The sequence below is a fragment of the Gracilinanus agilis genome, chromosome 6 (genome assembly GCF_016433145.1).
Source record: "Gracilinanus agilis isolate LMUSP501 chromosome 6, AgileGrace, whole genome shotgun sequence".
NCBI classification, from domain to species: Eukaryota; Metazoa; Chordata; class Mammalia; order Didelphimorphia; family Didelphidae; genus Gracilinanus; species Gracilinanus agilis.
This window is the reverse complement of record NC_058135.1, coordinates 98504897-98524091: the sequence shown is the minus strand read 5'-3', so window position 1 is coordinate 98524091 and position 19195 is coordinate 98504897. Positions and strand designations below refer to the sequence as shown.

Genomic DNA, 19195 nt, shown 5'->3' with positions numbered 1-19195 from the left:
AATTCCAAATTGCCTTCTACAATGGTTGGATCAGTCCACAGCTTCACCAATAATGCATTAGTGTTGGAATTTTGCCACATTCCCTCCAATATTTATCATGTTCCTTCACTATCATATTAGTCAATCTGATAGGTGTAAGCTGGTACCTGAGAGTGATTTTAATTTGCATTTCTCTGATCAGGAAGAATTTAGAATATTTTTCATATGATTATTGATGGTTTTGGTTTCTTCATTTGAAAACTGCTTATTCATATTCTTTGACCATTTGTCAATTGGGAAATGACATATTCTTATAAATTTGATTTAGTTCTTTATATATTTGAGAAATGAGTCTTTTATCAGAGAAATTTGTTATAAAATTTTTTCTCAGTTTGTTCTTTCCCTTCTATTATTGCTTGCATTAGTTTTGTTTGTACAAGACCTTTTTTAATTTGATATATTCGAAATTATTCATTTTACATCTTATAATGTTCTCTGTCTCTTATTTGGTCATAAATTCTTCTCTTCTCCATAGACCTGACAGGTAAACTATCCTATATTCCCCTAATTTACTTATAATATCACCCTTTAGGTCTAAATCACATAACCATTTTGACCTTAATTTGTAAAGGGTGTGAGATATTGTTCTATTAATTTTTGCCATACTGTTTTCCAATTTTCCCAGTATTTTTAATCAAATGAGATCTAATCCCAAAAGTTGGGATATTTAGGCTTATCAAACACTAGATTGCTAAGATTATTTACACCTACTCTATTCCACTGATCCACCTTTCTATTTCTTAGCTAGGATCAAATTGTTTTGATAATTATTGCTTTATATTAGAGTTTGAGATCTGATACCAGTAGGCCACCATCTTTCACATTTTTTTCATTAGCTCTCTTAATATTCTCGAACTCTTGTTCTTCCAGATGAATTTTATTATTATTTTTTTCTAGTTCTATAAAATAGTTTTTTGGTAATTTGATTGGTATGGCATTGAATAAGTAGATTAGTTTAGTTAGGATTGTCATTTTTATTATTTTAATTCAGCCTACTCATTAGCAATTAATGCTTTTTCCAGTTGTTTAGATTTAACTTCATTTATGTGAAAAGTTTTTTGTAATTTTGTTCATATAATCCCTGTGTTCTGAAGTATTTTATATTGTCTAGAGTGATTTTATTTTATTTTTTTCATCATTATCATTTTTATTTTATAGCTGCAAAAACTCAGGTCTAAAAGTTAAACCTTGCCTCCTGAAATTACATAGACTTCAACAGATAGGCCAGGTCTTCTGCATCATAGTTCCATGTTCTTTTTATTACTATCACCAAGCAAAAAAAAGTAGAATTCCATACTATGAGAAGCAATCATAGGAAAAAGTATACTGTATACTACTTTTATAATACATTTTCTCTACTACGATAATTGCTACAACCTTAAAAGAAGTAAAGTCAATTGAAGTTCATGTGAAAATCTCTCAATTTTTATTTAAAAACAGGACCTGTAGCAATGCATAATTTACACACAGGTAATAGGAGATGGCAGAAATCCCACAAAGAGCAACTTGTGGGGCAGAAGCTGGGTGAAGAGAGTTTAACACAAATAAACCCTCTTATTAAATAAAAGTTGTACTTAAACGGCATACAGTAAGCTTTCCAACTTCCAAATGTAGTATAAAATTAGGGAAATAGTCTCCAATTGGTCTTCAAAGTTGTTTCATCAGATAAGATCAGCCACATTCATGGGCATTTCATCAATTTGAGTTGAGTAGGACTGTTCAATATCTCTGAGAATACCGATATCATCATTCTTTACAAAATTAATCGCAACACCCTTTCGGCCATATCGACCTGATCTCTGTTATGGGGCAAGTCATAGTTAATGATAAGAGAGACTTGAGGAACATCTAATCCTCTGGCCCAGACGTCTATAGAAATAAGTACCTGGCTTGCACCAGATCTAAACTCTTTCATGATAGACTCTCTTTCTTTTGGGGGCATGTCTCCATGCATTGAAGAAACAGTGAGTTGGCTTCTCTCATTTTCTCAGTCAGCCAGTCTACCTTCCTCTTGGTATTACAAAAGATGACTGCTTGAGTAATAGTCAAAGTATCATAAAGGTCGCACAAAGTGTCAAATTTCCATTCTTCTCTTTCCACTGCCACAAAAAACTGTTTGATTCCTTCCAGAGTCAATTCAAAACGTTTAACCAAGATGCGAATTGGATCAGTCATGAATTTATTGGTCATTTCTAAGATCTCATGAGGCAACGTGGCACTGATCAAAACTACCTGAGTAGCAGGAGGCAGGTATCTATACACATCATAAATCTGTTCCTTGAATCCTTTATTAAGCATTTCATCAGCTTCATCCAAAACCAACATCTTGATAGCACGAGTTCTTAAACTTCTGTGACAAATCATATCAAATACACGACCTGGTGTACCAGCAACAACATGTTGCCCACAATCCAGTTTCCTGATATCTTCACCGACATTTGTCCCTCCAATACAGGCATGACATTGGACATTCATGTAGTCACCAAGAGCAAGAAGACCCTTTTGAATTTGTACAGCTAATTCTCTGGTTGGGGCTAAGATCAAAGCCTGGGTTTCCCACACCTGAATATCCAAACACTGGAGGACTGAAATGCTAAATGTTGCTGTTTTGCCTGTATCAGACTGAGACTGTGCAATGACATCTCTTCCTTTAATAATTTGTTTGATAGCACACTGTCGATAGCCGATGGTTTCTCAAAACCGTAGACATAGATGCCTCGCAGCAGGTCCTCCCGCAAACCCATCATGTCGAAAGTGGGTGTCACGTCCACTTCTTCACTGGTCTCAAATTCCACTTTGGTCATGTCTTCCTCTTTCAGCGTCTCTTCCACGCAGAACCCAAAGTAGCCATCGTGGCTGTGGCAGCCATACTGCCCGGGAAGCCGGAAAAAGGGCTCTAGAGTGATTGTAAATGGAATTTCTCTTTCTAACTCTTGCTGTTGGACTTTTTAAAAAATAAATAGAAATGCTGATGATTTTTATGTGCTTATTTTGTATCCTGTAACTTTGCTAAAGTTATTAATTATTTCAACTAGTTTTTAGTTGATTCTCTGGGACTCTCTAAGTAGACCATCATATCATCTGTGAAGAGTGATAGCTTAGTTTCCTCTTTGCCTACTTTAACTCCTTCAATTTCTTTTTCTTCTCTAATTGCTAAAACTAACATTTCTAGTCCAATATTAAATAATAGTAGTGATAATGGGCATCCTTGTTTCATTCCTGATCTTATTGGGAAGGCTTCTAACTTATCCCCATTGCAGATGATAGCTGCTGATAGCTTTAGATAGATACTTGTTATTATTTTAAGGAAATGCCCTTTTATTCTTACACTTGCTAGTGTTTTTTAATAAGAATCAGTACTATATTTTGTCAAATGTTTTCTGCATCGATTGAGATAATCATGTGATTTCTGTTAGTTTAGATATTGATATGGTCAATTATGCTGATAGTTTTCTTAATATTGAACCAGCCTTTCATCCCCAATATAAATCCTACCTGGTCATAGTGAATAAAGGGACATCCTATTTTCACGATCTAAATTCTCTTCATTGGTAGAAGCTCTCACAAATATACACACTAGATGAACTCCCTTGGCTTAGTAATATGATCCAGCAAGGTTTATTTTAACTCATGCAATTCTAACTACATAAGTCTGTTACTTCACTGTTATACATAGGTCCATATTTCAATCTTCTCATTTGATCTGGAAAGAAGAGTTTGTTTCTGAAGCATTTTGATTCAATGAACATTCTTGAACGTTGGCTCTAGAGTCTGAGAATCTGAGTTAGATTCTCACCTATGATGCTTACTAATTGTGTGATTGTAGGCAAGTAACCCCAAGGGTCTCAATTTCCTCTACTGCAAAATGAGAGAGTCGAATTAGATAGCCATTGAAATTCTTTATGGCTCAAGATCTACGTTGCCAACCTGCAAGTTACCTTGGTAATGATTGAGGCAAGTCTAGAAAGTGAGTGGGAAGAAGTTACATTTTACATTAGTGAAAAAAAGAATCTACAAAAGACTTAGGGATTCATGGAAGACTAAAGAGTGAGAGAGTGTGAATGTCTAGATTGGCTTATCTCATCACTCAATTCAGTGTTTCTTGGGCTACAAACTTTATTGGATAAGATGTTCAAATTATCTTTGCTCTAGAACTCACTGGGTTATGAGGGTAGCTATAGGAAAGAGCTATCTTACATATTTTAAGTTTTGGGGACAGTTTTACCACTGAAGTCAGAAATAAATTCTGCCTTTATTCATCATGGATTGTCTGACATTTTAAAAAATACAACAAATTTAGCAAACATTCATCAAAGATGTATTGTACATTAAGCACTGTGGACTACGAAAATGCATTTAGATGTCAATACATGACTTCAAGGAACTTATGGATAACAAAAATGATGATAATAATAATACATATTGATCATTTATAATCTGCTTTACATTTTACAGAGCATTCTCTTTACAGTAACCCTATGATGAAGGGAGAAAGTGTAAATATTTTTATCCCCATTTACAGATTAGACAGTAAGGGATAGAGAGAATCAACAATTTCTCTATCCAGAGTCAATGACATAGGCATGCATTGAGCATGGGCCAGATATACCTAAAAATTACAGTGTACTTGCTCAACACTCTATGCTTATGGTCTAAACAAAGCTAGTAGAGGAAACTAGAATTAGATCAAGAACCTATTCTGATCCACAGAGACATGACGGCTAGTTAGATAATAATACCAACTTCCCAACAATGTAACATTTAAGGTTTTCAAAGCGATTTTCCTCACCTCAGCCCAATGACGTAGCATTTGGTGTTATTTCCCTCATTTTGCATATGAGGAGACTGAAAATGAGAAATATTCAATGATTTCAGTTAGATCATTGGCTTGGCTCTGTTCTCGGACTCCTACCCTCCACCCCCACCCGCTACTGGGCATTATACCCATCTGTAATCTCAGAAATCTGGTTTTCCTTATAAATCTCTAGTTATCCCAAGGTCTTCCAGAACTTGGAGGAAGATTAAGAACATTCCAAAGTCAATATATTTTCCCCAAATCTGCCCTGTCTCACCTAGACAAATGCTCACAAGAAATCTATTCAGACCTTGTTAGCATGTTAGCTTTGTATGAGGAGAAGCAAGGATGAGGTAGAAAAGGCTTGGTGAGATGAGGAACTCTTTCTCTGCCATGAAAGATCTCTTTTCAGATTATTCGATTAAGTTAAAAAAAGATTAAGAAGCTCTATGGTATGGTATGGGTAGAAAGTAATAAAGAATGAGAACTTTAATTTCCCCACTAATTGGCTCTATTTGTTCCTTGAGAATGAGCTTTGGGTTGAATTAAAAATTGAAGTTGATTCAGTGTCTTTTAATATATTGTTCTCTGAGAAATACTTAATAATAATGAGGCCTTGTTCCAGGGGAAGGTCAGCTTCCATCAGACAATTTCATAAAGATTCCTAAAGATCATCTCTTTGGGAAAATTGGTATCTACCCCAAAACAGTTTTTTTTTTTTTACTTACTATTACTTGCCTAGATTTATCTTGTTCCATTTTACAATCTGTGACTCAAATTATAAAATTTCCCCCTTCGGCAATGACAGAAGTTTGGTGATTACCACATAGAAACTTTATCCTTAATTAATTCTGCTCTTTAAAAAAAAAGTGATGGTTATAATCTATGTTTGATCTAATGACAACATCAATATCCACCGGGGGCAGTGCTTTTGTCAGCTTGTCCCCTCTAGACTTAAACAGGTGTGTCCTAGGTCACTAGCTAGGTAGGAGACCTCCAGAGAAAGCCCAGGTGTTCCATGAAGTCCCATGAGTGAGATCACAAATTGGCATACATCCGTCTGAGTCAGAACTGTGAGTCATCCTTTGCAAAGAGATGTCCTATCCCTTCCCCTTCCCAGGATTACCAGTTGCTCTATTTTGGCAAGGCTTCTCTGGCACTAGAGTAAAAGTCTTCCTTACTACTTGAAATCCATTAGAGAATTAGAGCTGTTCTGGTCTCTTCAGAATTGGATAATGTCCTCAGGTAAAGATGAAGTTAGGCAGAAGAGAGCAGGAATCAGCTTTACTGCACATTAAAAGTGGAGCAAAGAGGCTAAGAAGTTGATTAGGGCTGCTTAAGGACCTCATTGTCAATCATTCCACAAGGATAAAAATGTACTTCTTATATAAAGAGGACATCAGCATTGGGAAATACCATTTTGAATTGTTTTTTTCAGTAGTTGTCAAGGATGCATATTCTTTCATTGATAAGAAAGATGGGCTGAATGGAAATGGGCTGAGGCTAGTGATGGAATCTATGACAAGGCAATCCTGAAAAAAAGTGCCCAAAATGGGAATCGAATCCATTATCTTCACTTTCTTGTTAAATGAGTAAGTCGACTTGGGAAAGCACAGCACTTGGCACATAGTAAGAATTTAAGAAATAATTATTGAATTGAATTGAGTTGAATTGACAGAGGGATAAGTGAGAAGCAGGGATGGCATAGCTTCAACTCTATTTAAAGAGGATTCAGGTAGGAAGAAAATATTCCCTAACAGTCTCACCATATTAAGGTTTCATCCAGCTGTCCCCCAAAAAAGTGTTCCAGCTAAAGATAGATTCAAATCCCACCTCCAACACTTCCTGCCCTTATGACTTTGGACAAGTTGCTTGACTTCCCTGGAGATCAATTTCCTTATCTATAGATTGAGGAGGTTCAAAGAGATGGCCTCTAAGGTCCCTTCAAGCTTTGCATTGACAATTCTATGATCATAAAAAATTGAGGTAGCTTTTTACCTTAATCCTAAAAAATTAATGAAGGGTCATCTAGAAATAATTATCTCTGAATCCTGCTAGAAACAGAGTATAGTATATAATTAATTGGTCTTCTGTTCCTAAATTCAGGGATCACCCCATGGGGTACTCCAAACTGGGCTGAGGGATCAAGTTAAAATATTTTGTTTTACTTGGCCATTTGAGTAGTAACTCTTCTTTTAATGTGGTATTATCCATAAATATCAAATTCACTCCTATAGAGATAGCAATTTGAAGTATTTTTTCAAATCATCTCTATCTCACCTAGCTTGAGCTTACTACTTTGTCTAGAAGCCAAGCCATAAAGAAAAGTGTTATTATACTGTGTGGGTTTATGATGTAGTCTACACAGGATCAAACTTGAAAAGGAATCTGGGGCACTGTCTTGACAATACTGAGCTTTGCAACTTAGCAGAGACCTCTAGACCAAGAAAAAAAAATAGAAAAGAAAAAGCAACTGCTCTGAGGTTCAGAGCTACACACACACACACACACACACACACACACACACACACACACACACACACGTAATAAAATCATTCCCTTTCTCTGAGAATCTTTCACCCATGGGAAAAAAAATCACTAACGTGAGTTCCATGAAATCGTCGCCTGAAAAATGACTGACACCTACATTAACTTACAGGTCACCCCTTAGCCCATTACTTGTCTCATCCCATATTTAATCTTACCCATCTTGATCTCTAGGATAATCTATGACTATGTTTGTATATTTCTTCATTAATTAATAAGATTTCAACATATCTCTCAATCAACTAAGCTCAAAGCCCCCACCTGTTCATCAAATATTATTTACTTAAGAAACTGGAGTAACTTCATTTCCCAACAATATTACTCATTTCTACTGAATCTCTTAATCTCCTATATGTAGTTAAAACATTAAAGTTACTGAATCTGTAATTAATTTTGAAGTTATTGAATAAATACTAGTTACCAAATATATAATTTGACAATTCAGTAACAAGATAAACTTATCTAATTATATCCAATATTTCAGCTATAAGAAACATCACAACCATCGTCATCTCAAAACCTCACTATAACAGCAGATAACTTTTCTTCTGAGAACAGACCTTGTGGTTCATTCAACAACCAAGTAAAATTTCTTTTCAACAATTTTCTTCAAATTCTTCACAAAATAATTGCTAAAATAGTTCCATGAAGGAAAAAAAAAGTCTTCTCTCTCTCTCTCTCTCTCTCTCTCTCTCTCTTTCTCTCTCTCTCTCTCTCTTCCAGTTCTTCTCCAGTTATGACAAGAAAACAGTATCTTCAGCTTCTCTCAAATCCTCACTCTTGGAAATATATCCTAAATAACAGTTTAAACTACCATTTCCACATTACATTTAGTTCTTAAAGCTATAGTAATCTTAACTGAAAGAAAGATTTTAAAAAAAAACAGTATTATATCACTTTCTTTCACATCACTAATACAAGTGCCATAATATTCATTTTTCAAAACCTGTGTTTAATCAAATGTCTTAATTTATCTATTTCCTTTACCTATTCCTTTACCTAATCTTTCATTAAGCCTCAACTCCTGAATTTATCCAAGAATTTTATTCTCCAACTGTTCTCTACCTTTTTTCTCTAATTAGTGTGGTGTAGATCAAAAGAGACCCCTCAACTCCATTCTCCTTTCTTGGATCCTATGTACTCTAGTAAAGAAAAGGACTTTGTTTTGTCAAAAAACTATATGTTTTTACCAAAGCATATCTTGTCAGATAAACAGAATTGAACTTGAAATGCAATCAAGAGAGAGACTGAGCACGCTAACCCTCTTCCATGCCCAGCACAAATTTCTTCCCAATATCTGCCTATCTTTGAAGCTAGAGCAAGGCTTGGGTCACCATAGATAGATAATCTATAAAATAAATCCCCTGCTCATAGATAATCCATATACCTCCCCCTCCCAAAAAAAAAGAACAGATAGTGCCCAATTTAGAACCATTGAAATTATGTAAATGATAAACAGTTCTCTTGCCAGTTCCAAACTCTATTTATTAGGTAAAATAATTAATATGTAACAATTTAATAATATTTGATTATTTGAATCATTTGAAATTTAATATATTATAAGAAAATAACATTGCTATAATTATAGTAATCGTGTAGTTAACATTACAAAAACAACTAAACAAATTTTCAAATTTTCTTCATTGCTGGCTCTTAGAAAAAATTTAATTAAAGAAGTAAGTAGAATGTTCTTTTGTAAAGGGGATTTCTAGATACTATTCTGAGCTTTAGAACTTGATGCCACTCGTGACGGGTTTGTTTGTATGTATTTGTGTGTGTGTGTATACACGTATATGTACAAACATATTTTGTGGTCGTCTAATTTGAATTAGGTTGTCTAATTTAAAATTAGCTCTCCAATTCCTTGATGCTGTATATGTAGTAGCACGATCCTTATCAGATTATATTTTAGTGTAACTTATTGGCTCAGAAATGCAAGAAAGGAGGGAGTTGTTGATTTTATTGAGTGGGCAAGAGGACTTCTTTCCTTATGGAACTGTTTTAACAATTTTTTAAAACCCTTACTTTCTCTAAGACAGAAGGGCAAAGGCTAGACAAATGGGGTTAAATGGCTTAGCCAAGGTCACAAAGCTAAGAAATATCTGAGGCCACATTTGAACCTAAGTCTTCCCAACTCCAGACTGGCCCTGAACTACCTCACTGCCCCTTAGCAATTACTTTGTAAAGAACTTGAAGAGGATTGCTGAAAAGGGACTTTGTTTGGTTATAGAATGAACTAAATGCTGTGAAACTGTTCTCAGAAGTAATCTGCTCTCACAGTGAGGGTTTGGGATGACTGTTGTTGAATTGGTTCTCATAGTTAGTGGGCAAGAGTTGGACTAAAGAGAGCTGAGAAAGTGAAGCTACGGAGGATTCCCCCCTCATGGCATGGAAGTGACCCAAGTTTCTCAACAGCCAGGCCAGCAGAGTAGCAGTCCTGGTTGGTACCACGCTGAAAGGGCTGAAAGTACAGGCCTGGTGACAGATGAGTTTGGCATCCAAAGACCAGCCTAACTGAATTAGAAATGATTCATTCTCAAAATGTTGATAACCAGATGATTTTTTTGGAGGGAGGGGGGCAGGAGGAGTGCACAGTATTTCATTCAATCACTTCCCTATAGACAGGGTTGAAACCAGTGTTGAAAGAAGAACATACACCCAGGAAATCAGAGGTCCTTAAATCCTGAGATAGAATAAACTGAATTTTAAATGATTAAAAAATGGAGGAATGAAGGGAAATGTAGAATGTAATGAGAGTCATCTGAGAAAAGGAAATGGAGGCAAAGGACTAGTGGGTCAGACAGTTCTCATGGACAGACACCAGGTGACACTGTCAGGTCAAGATAATTCGATTGTTGTCAGAGGGCAATTGGAAGAACAAAGCATTGGTGGTTTGGATCTGGCTTTGATAGATGTGTAAAACTTGCAAGTTTTGTGTTTGTAACTCAGGAAGAAAGTCAAGGGTGCCATGGTGTGGGAAAAAAAAAAGCAAAAAAAAAACTAGATTTGGAACCAAAATATCCAGGTTCAAATTGTGCCTTCACCTCTTGTTACGTCTGTGTCTGAACAAACAGCAGAATCTCAGTCTCAACTTCCTCCATTGTAAAATAAAGGATTAAGCCAGACAATCTCTACTGCTTCTACCAGCTCTTGATCTATGACCCACAGATTTTTCATTTCATGTGACAACAACCAATAGTTCCCCTCTCTTTCCTCCAGGATATTTTGTTGTTGTTTTTAACTGCAAATAAAGTACTACAGTTGGATTGGCCAGGAAAAATGACCATGATTTTGATAAATAGCTTACAATATTATTCATGTAGATGATAGACGAAGAGCATAGCTAAATTTATATAAAACAGTCAACAGTGCAATAGTAAATTCAGTGGATTTGTGACTTTCAAAAACAAAACTCTAACAGTTCTGGCTGAAGATGTCTTATAAGAAAGCGAGCTGTTATTTAGAAGTCAACCCCTTTATTGTTGTAAAGTAGCAAGCTAATCTAAGTATACCAACAAGGTCTGAGATTCGTTTTTCCAAAGGAACTGGCACTGGGCAAAATCCTCCAGACTGGTGAAGGTTGCATTAAAGTCACAGGTCGTTCGTTCATCTGCCTTTGACTTTCGAAACATAATAAAGGACACAATGGCCTAAGGTTGTTCACTATTTTCATTGAGTCAATATTAGGCTTTGGTTTCTCTGGCAATACAAATACAGTCAATGTGCATGCCTAGCAACAATTAGCTATTGTGCTATTCTAACTTTCTCAAAACTTCTCTGTTTTGGCAAATGTGGAAAAATAAATGAGAAACTTACACTTTTCAAAGCACGAACTTATTAGGAAGATCTGCATTACATAGTGAACAGATGGGGTGACTCCAACAACACATAGAGAATGGCAGCCCCCCTGGGGTCTTATTGCCTTTAGCAGATCACATCATTTACCAAAAATGTTTAAAAGCTTTTGAAGGGTTTCGTCCAATATTCATGTTATGTATAATTACATGGCTGACCTTTATATTCAAATGAATGTGCTATCATTTTTAATGCCAAAATTAAATTAAATAATATTTTTCAAGCACTTAGCACAGTTCCTGGCACATTGTAAGCACTTAACAAAGTGCTTATTTCATTCCCTTCTTCTCCCTGTCCCCCATAAGTGCCTTTCTTTGGATGTCCAGATTTTAAATTAAATCGCATTTATGAAAGATTCGCTTCCAAAGGAGATCCAGAGGATCTTAGATGTCACTTATTAACACATTCTACCCAAATACAATTCAGAATCAATCTGTCCCACAATGTAATCTACCAACCATCCTGACCTACTTTTAACTGTATGCCTTTCCCGCCGAAAAAATAAACCTCAAACCATAATTCTGTCAACCCATTGTGGTGCCTGCTCCATCTTTTCAGTGCTCTTTGGAGACACCAAGTATGCCCTAGATTTTCCATCTGAATCTTGTACAAAATATGTCTTCAATATGACTGTATTCTATCTCCATCATGGAAGCCAGGGGTTAGTTGTATTTGTTCATTAGCAGCAGGAAGTATAATCAGGAAAAACTAGATTCAAATTTTCCCTCTAACATCGATTGTAATCTTGAGCTAGACTCTACCATATTGAAGTCTGTTTTCTCATCTGTAAAATGGGGATGATATCTTTGGAACAGGGTCATTATGAAGCTCAAATGAGATAATGTTTATGAATTACATCACAGATTTCAATGTCAGCTATCATCCCAGTGCCTGGCATAGTTACATATATCTGTATAAGTGACCATTGAGTATGAATGCCCAGGAACAATTAAAAAAAAAAAAAGAACTTCTAAATGGTGATTAGGATTTGACGAGCTAGTTTTATTGATGCCATTTTTGCCAGACTGACCTGGCGGTAGATATGCACATAATTCTGCCTGGGTAAATGGTATCATCCAAAGAAAAAAAGAGGAAGCTAACAAAGATTTTTTGTACTTTCTACATAAAGAGGCAGCATAATATGTTGGAAAGAATGCTGAATTTGAGACAAATCCTAGCTTTGCCACATATTACCTATGCAACCTTAGGAATATTCTTTAACCTCTTTGGGCTTCAGTTCTCCATAAAATTAGTTTTTTAGACTACTCAATCAATAAAAGTCTCTGGCATCTCTAAATCAAAAATGCTATGAAAGGAGAAAGACAGATGTATTTAATTCTCCTAGCTTTTTAAAGAAAAGTTTCTTGACATTTCCATGAAGTTGTTTTGTTTTGTTTTATGTGTTTGTTTTTCATTTAGATCTATGGTTTCTTTAGGTGTATGGAACTCCCATTAAGGACACTCCTACCAATACGATCACAAAATCTTGCTCTCTCTATGTGTCGTCTTGGGAAGTATCTTGGGGCTCTAAGAAGTTAGGTGGCTCACCCATTGTCATGTAGTGTCTCAGATATGACTTGAACACCGGTCTTTCTGATTTATAAGAATCTACACTACACTATACTACAGAATAATATCTCTTAATCAAGTAGCATCAAACCAAAATTCACTTGGATGCTGCTATTTCTCAACTGATTTATAAGAAAGAGCCATTTAATGTTAGATTTAGGGAAAATCTTGTTGTTCAGACATTTCAGTTGTATCCTACTCTTTGTGACCCTATTTGAGGTTTTCTTGGCAAAGATACCAGAGAGGTTTGCCATTTCCTTCTCCTTCTCATTTTACAGATGAGGAAGCTGAGGCAAACAGAGTTAAGCAATTTACCCAGGTTCACACAGCTAGTAAGTATCTGGGGCCAAATTTTAACTCAGGAAAATGAGTCTTCCTGACTTTAGGGTCAGCCTTATTCATGGCACCACCTACCACCTAGTCCAACACCTTTAACTTATTAGTGAAATTTGGATTTTTGTTAATAAAAAAAGCATAATTTAATTCAAAAAAAGAAACTTACTCAACAAACATTTGAGTCCCACTCAAATGCATAGTATTATACTGTGTTCATCATCAAAACATTCTATTTCTCAGAAGCCATATCTGTGTATATGTAAAAGCCAAACTGGAAATTGCTACTTCCTCTCAGACTCCTGTTTTCTTGGAATATTAAATTAAAAGACTTCGTTCCAAAAAGACTCTGGCTGTGAATGGTCTAAATCTCTTCTTATAGCCATTCTGTTTCTACTTTGTACTTTTTTTTTCATCCCCTGCATTAATCTTGATTCTATCATTAAACTTTCTTGGTAAAAATGCTCTCTAGCATTGGTCAAAATTTTTGATTGATCGATGACCTAAGAAAAATTAATTTCTTAGTAATAGCATAATGTCCTAGTGACAAAATCAGAATTATTTCAAAACATTTTACTCATGGAAAAAGAGCTGGAAGGGATCTTGGAGGCCGCTGCATCCAATCCCTTCATTTTATACATGAGGAAACTGAGGCACATAGTAGTTAAGTGGTTTGCCAGTATCACACAGCTAATAAGTGCCTGAGGCAAGATTTGAATGCAGGACTTTCTGAATATATGTCTAGTGCCCTAGCCACTAGGCCATGCTGCCTCAGCAAACTAGAAACTACATTAATCATAATTCTAGTGAGCATCCAACAGTCATAAGATAGTGTAAGAAAAGCCAGCCTCTTACTAACCAGAAGGCTCAGTACCAATGCTAGGATAACGATGGTTCAAAATCTCTCCCATTGATCAATTATGAAAGACATGCCGGGATACTGTCATGAGTGTCTTATCTGAATAAAGGGAAACGATCTTCCAAGCTATCAAAGGACTCGGGGGATGCAATCACTAAGGTGCTTGGATGTAATACTGTCTCTCCGGCATACTTTTCTGAATTATTCAAGGAGGTGAAGAAACCAATGATTTATCATTATTTCCCCATATCTCTTTGTCTTCAAATGAACAAGTCTGGATTTGCCATGAGATGTGAATGGCCACATCTCTGTCACTTGGGCCCAGAAGGAGATCCAGGATTTTAACAAATCGTTTCAATTGTTTACTTTGAAAAAAGAAAAAAATATCTGGAAAATGGCGAATTCAGAAAGGTAAACACCAGAGGAACAACCTCCCCCTTCTTCTCTCCACACACAGCCTGCCATTTTTATTTGTATATTATGGCTGGCTTCTTTTAGGATCAGAAACAGACGTTGGTCCACAGAAATTTTATCTGGAGCAGTCCTTGAGAACTGATCTGGTTCCTGGACTTCTTTCGTCCTCAGAACCTCTAGGAGGAGATTAGTCTCATTTGAGGGCCACCCTGAAGGTAAGTCCATAAATCTTAATGCTAACCAGATCTCTATAGCTATCCCCAGGGAGCCTAAGCTGAGGTGGGGGCCTCAGAATCAGCTCGGGTTCTTAGGTGTGCTCTCCATATCGGTGGGGATTTAGGCTCAGATCAATCCTCCCAAGCACTGCCTCTCTTTGTCTTGCCTAGTCTTGCCATGGTCTGATTCCTTCTTCCCAGGGTTGTCACCTCCAGCCTCCATTTGCTGGGAAACCAGGTGCTGTGCACTCCGACATGATCTGGCTGCATTCCAGCTATGTTCCTCATCACATCCTCAGCTGCTCTTATTGTATGATGTGTGAGGACTTCTTTGCAGATGGCGCACTTGCAAACACTATAGGAAAAATACTTAAGAAATTACTTGGGGAACATGACTCGAGGAAACTGTAATTGGAAAATGTGTAGGGAGTGTCTGTGGGGTAGCATTAGAAAAATATAAAATTCTGCATATGAATATGGCATTCAGACGTCTCAAGGGCAGAGGTTGAACACCACTACATATAAATTCAGTTCTTTCAAGGCAGCCGAGTGTAGTTAGTGAATAGAGTGCCAAATTTGGAGTTAAAGGATCAAATCCTGGCTGACCTGAGCCTCAGTTTCCACATTTGTGAAAATAAAGAGATGGGCTTAGTGCAGGGAAAAGTGGAATGGTATGAGAATCAGATGACCTGAGTTCAAATTCTAGCTCTGCCACTTTCTCCCTGTGAGATTTGGAAAATCCCTTCCCCTCCTGAGTTATCAGTTTCCTCATCCTCCAAGATGCAGCTCAAGCACCAACTTCTACATGAAGCCATTCCTGATGTCCCCCCACTAGCTTTTCCCTGTTCCAAGGAGCAGCTATAAACGATACAGTAGATAGAATACTGAGCCTGGAATCAGGAAGACCTGAGGTCAAATGCAGCTTTGGACACTTGTGAGATGTGACCCTGGGCAAGTCCCTAAAGCTCTGTCTACCTCAGTTTCCTCAAATGTAAAATAAAGATAATAAAATCACCTACTTCCCAGGGTTGCCATAACAGTCAAGAGCACTTAGCACTGGGCATACAAAAAGAGGCAAAAGAAAGTCCTTGCCCTCAAGGAACCCACATTCCAATGGGGAGACAACAGGCAAACACATATACACAAAGCAAGTTATATGCCACAGAAAGAGGAAATAATTACAGAGAAAAGGCACTAGATTTGAGAGGGTTGAGGAAGGCTTCCTGCAGAAAGTGAGACTTTAGCCAGCACTTAAAAGAAGTCAGGGAGGTCAATATCAGACGGGAAGAGGGAGAGTATTCCAGAAACAGGAGACAACCAGAGAGAATGACCAGAACCTAGAGATGGAAGGTCTTACTCAGGAACAGCCAGTAGGTCACTGTCACTGGATCAAAGAGTACATATTAGGGAGTAAAGTCTAAGGAGCCTGGAAAGATAGTAGGGGGGCAGGGGCTGTCTAGTTTATAAAGGACTTTGAATGCTAAACAGAGCATTTTGTATTTGCTCCTGGAGGCAGGAGGGAGTCACTGGAATTTATTGAAGTGGGTGCAGTGGGGATAATATGATATGACCTATGTTTTAGAAAAATTACCTTAGTGGCCAAATGTAGGATAGATTGCAGTGGGGAGAGGCTTGAGGCAGGCAGACCCACTGCCATACTGTTACAAAAATTGAAGCATGAGGTGAAGAAGGCCTGTATTAGGGTGGTGGCCCTATCATCAGAGGAGAGAAAGGGGTATATTTGAGAGATATTGCAAAGGTGAAATTGGAAGGCATCAACAACAGATCGGTTATGGGGGGGTAAGAGACAGTGAGGAGACTAGTAAGACTTTTAGGTTGTTAGCCTGAGGAACTGGGAGGATGATTTTTGGAATGGGGAAATTTTAGGGAGGCATAATGAGTCCTGTTTTGGACATACTGAGTTTAAGATGTCACCAAACACAGTGTGAGACATCTGAAAGGCATCTGAAAGAGATCCAGTAATACCTTGGTTTTTGTTGACATTGGTTATCGTCGGTTTCAGTTTTCCTCAATTTTTTTCCGTGAAAAAATTTGCCTGTTTTCATTGGCTGTCTCAGATTTCGTCAACATATCTACTTGACCTTGATGCTGATTTTGCAAAAACAAAGGGCGACCCATTCATTCTCCTGCTTAGGGTGAGCAATACATGTATTGAAAAGCAAATAAATCCATTTATCCACAGAAATAGCAAAAATGAAAATCAGATAAAGCATGGGGAGGAGAATACATACCTGACTATACAAAATGAATGAGCTCTCTCGTTGAGAATGAGATATCTCATCTCAGTCAAATAGAAATTCTCCCATAGTACCTCAGCTGAGCAGAGGGACATAATCAAGGTAACAACTCCTCTATATGTCAGCTTCTATCCAAAGCCTTTCCAGATAATGCCTTGATACCTAAGGTCTTTATGGAGGGAGATTCCCCTTCTAAACAATAACCTCTCCCCTCCTCACTATCTTCTTTATGCCAAGAAGAATCTTCCGTGAGGTAAATGACATGTTAAATATTCATTTATTCTTTACATTAGTCTTTTATATTAATTTTATATTAATTTCTTATTGTTTTTAGTATTAAACACTATATTTATTCTCAATAAAATGTGTTTTTGGTATGTATTTTGGAACGAATTCATTGGATTTACATTTATTCATATGGAAATAATTGCCTCAGTTTTCAATAGTTTTGGATTTTTCCAATTGACAGATTATCAAGGAAAACTGAGATTAAGGAGTTGGAGAGATTAACTCAGAAAAGGTAGTTTTGAGGATCATACAGATGATAATTAAATCCACAAGAGCTGATGAGGTCACCAAGTAAAGAAGTACATAAGGAAAGAAGAGAGCCCAGGATTAGACCCTGAAGGACACCTGTTGTTAGAGGGAGTGATCTGGAGAAGAATCCAGCAAAGGAGACAGAAAAAGAACAATCAGAAAAGAAGGAGGAAAACCAAGGGAGAGTAGTATTCAGAAAACTTAGAGAACTGGGAATAACCCATTGGATTTGGCAACTAAGAAATCAGTGGTTGCTCTGGAGAGAGCAGATTCAGCTGAATGATAAAGTTGGGAGTCAGATTGCATGTGGTTAATAAAAGAGTAAGAAAAGAGGAATTAGAGACACCTGTAGTAGATGGTCTTTTCAAGAAGTTTAACTACAAAAGGAACAAAAGGTGATAGCAAGGACAGATCAAGTTCAAATTTTTGTATGTTTCCTTAGAATAGGAGAGACATGGGCTATAGAAAGTGAGCTGATGGAGAGAGAGACATTGAAAATAAGTGAAAGAATGGGAATGACAGAGGGGGCAATTTGTTGGAAGAGATGGGATGGAATGGCATCACCTGAACAAGTGGAGAGTAGCCTTGGTAAGGAGTAAGGCTACTTCATCATATGAGACAGGAGTGAAGGAGGAACTTGAGTGATAAGACATGAGCAAGAGGGAGAAGCGAGAGTTCATGGCAAATATCCTGATTTTACTGTAAAATAGGAGCCAAATTTCTCAGCTGAGAGAATTAGGGGGAAGGCAGGGGAGCCATCAGGGGTCAGGAGATCCAGTGTGGAAAGTGGGATAATGACTCCGTAAGGCAGGTATAGTAAGATTGCTGGGCAGAAATGAGGTCCCAGGTGAAGTGGTGTGCCATAAATTTGTAATTGACCCAGTCAGAATGGTTATGATTGTGGTTGTGATTTTCTCCACCTTTGTTCATCATTAAGTGTGTAGTACACTGGGGATAAAAAAGGAAAGTGAAAACAGTCCCCACTCTGAAAGAATTTATATTCATTCTAACGATGGGGACAACATGCAAATATATAGATAGAATCAAGGTAACATTAGTCCCCTAAGTTGAGTCTTAAAGGAAACCAGAGGTGAGGAGTGAGACCATCCCATACATGGGGATAGAACCAATGCAAAGACAGGAGAGGGAGCATCATATGCGAGTGACAACAAATACGGTAATGTAACTGGACAATTCCTCCACATTTTTCTAGTTTAAAACTTACAGGGGGCAGCTGGGTGGCTCAGTGGATTGAGAGCCAGGCCTATAGACAGAAGGTCCTAGGTTCAAATCTGACCTCAGACACTTCCCAGCTGTGTGACCCTGGGCAAGTCACTTAACCCCCATTGCCTAGTCCTTACCATTCTTCTGCCTTGGAGCCAATACATAGTATTGACTACAAGATGAAAGGTAAGGGTTTAAAAAAAACTTACCAACTATTCAACCGATTGTAGTATAGTTAGTAGAGATTATAATGCTGCAAAGAAAAAGATTAATTACCTCTTTGTTTCCTTAAGAATTAGGCTGTATAAAACAACACTGAGGTACTACCTCAAACCTATCAGATTGGCAAATATGGCAGTAAAGGAAAGTGGTAAATATTGGAGGGCATGTGGAAAATTGGAAAACTGATGCGTTGTTGGTGGAGTTGTGAACTGATCTAACCATTCTGGAGGGCAATTTGGAACTATACCCAAAAGATGATAAAACTGTGTATACTCTTCCAGTAAAACCACTACTGAGTCTGTGTCCCAAAGAGATAATAAAAAAAAAA

At 37.2% G+C, this 19195-nt stretch overlaps 1 protein-coding gene and 1 pseudogene across 1 annotated transcript in view; one reads left to right on the top strand and one right to left on the bottom strand.

Moving 5' to 3' along the window:
- Positions 1-19195, top strand: part of PALLD (palladin, cytoskeletal associated protein) — a 479197-nt gene that overhangs the window by 72979 nt on the left and 387023 nt on the right. The window lies entirely within an intron of this gene.
- On the bottom strand, positions 1701-2908 carry LOC123252170 (annotated as a pseudogene).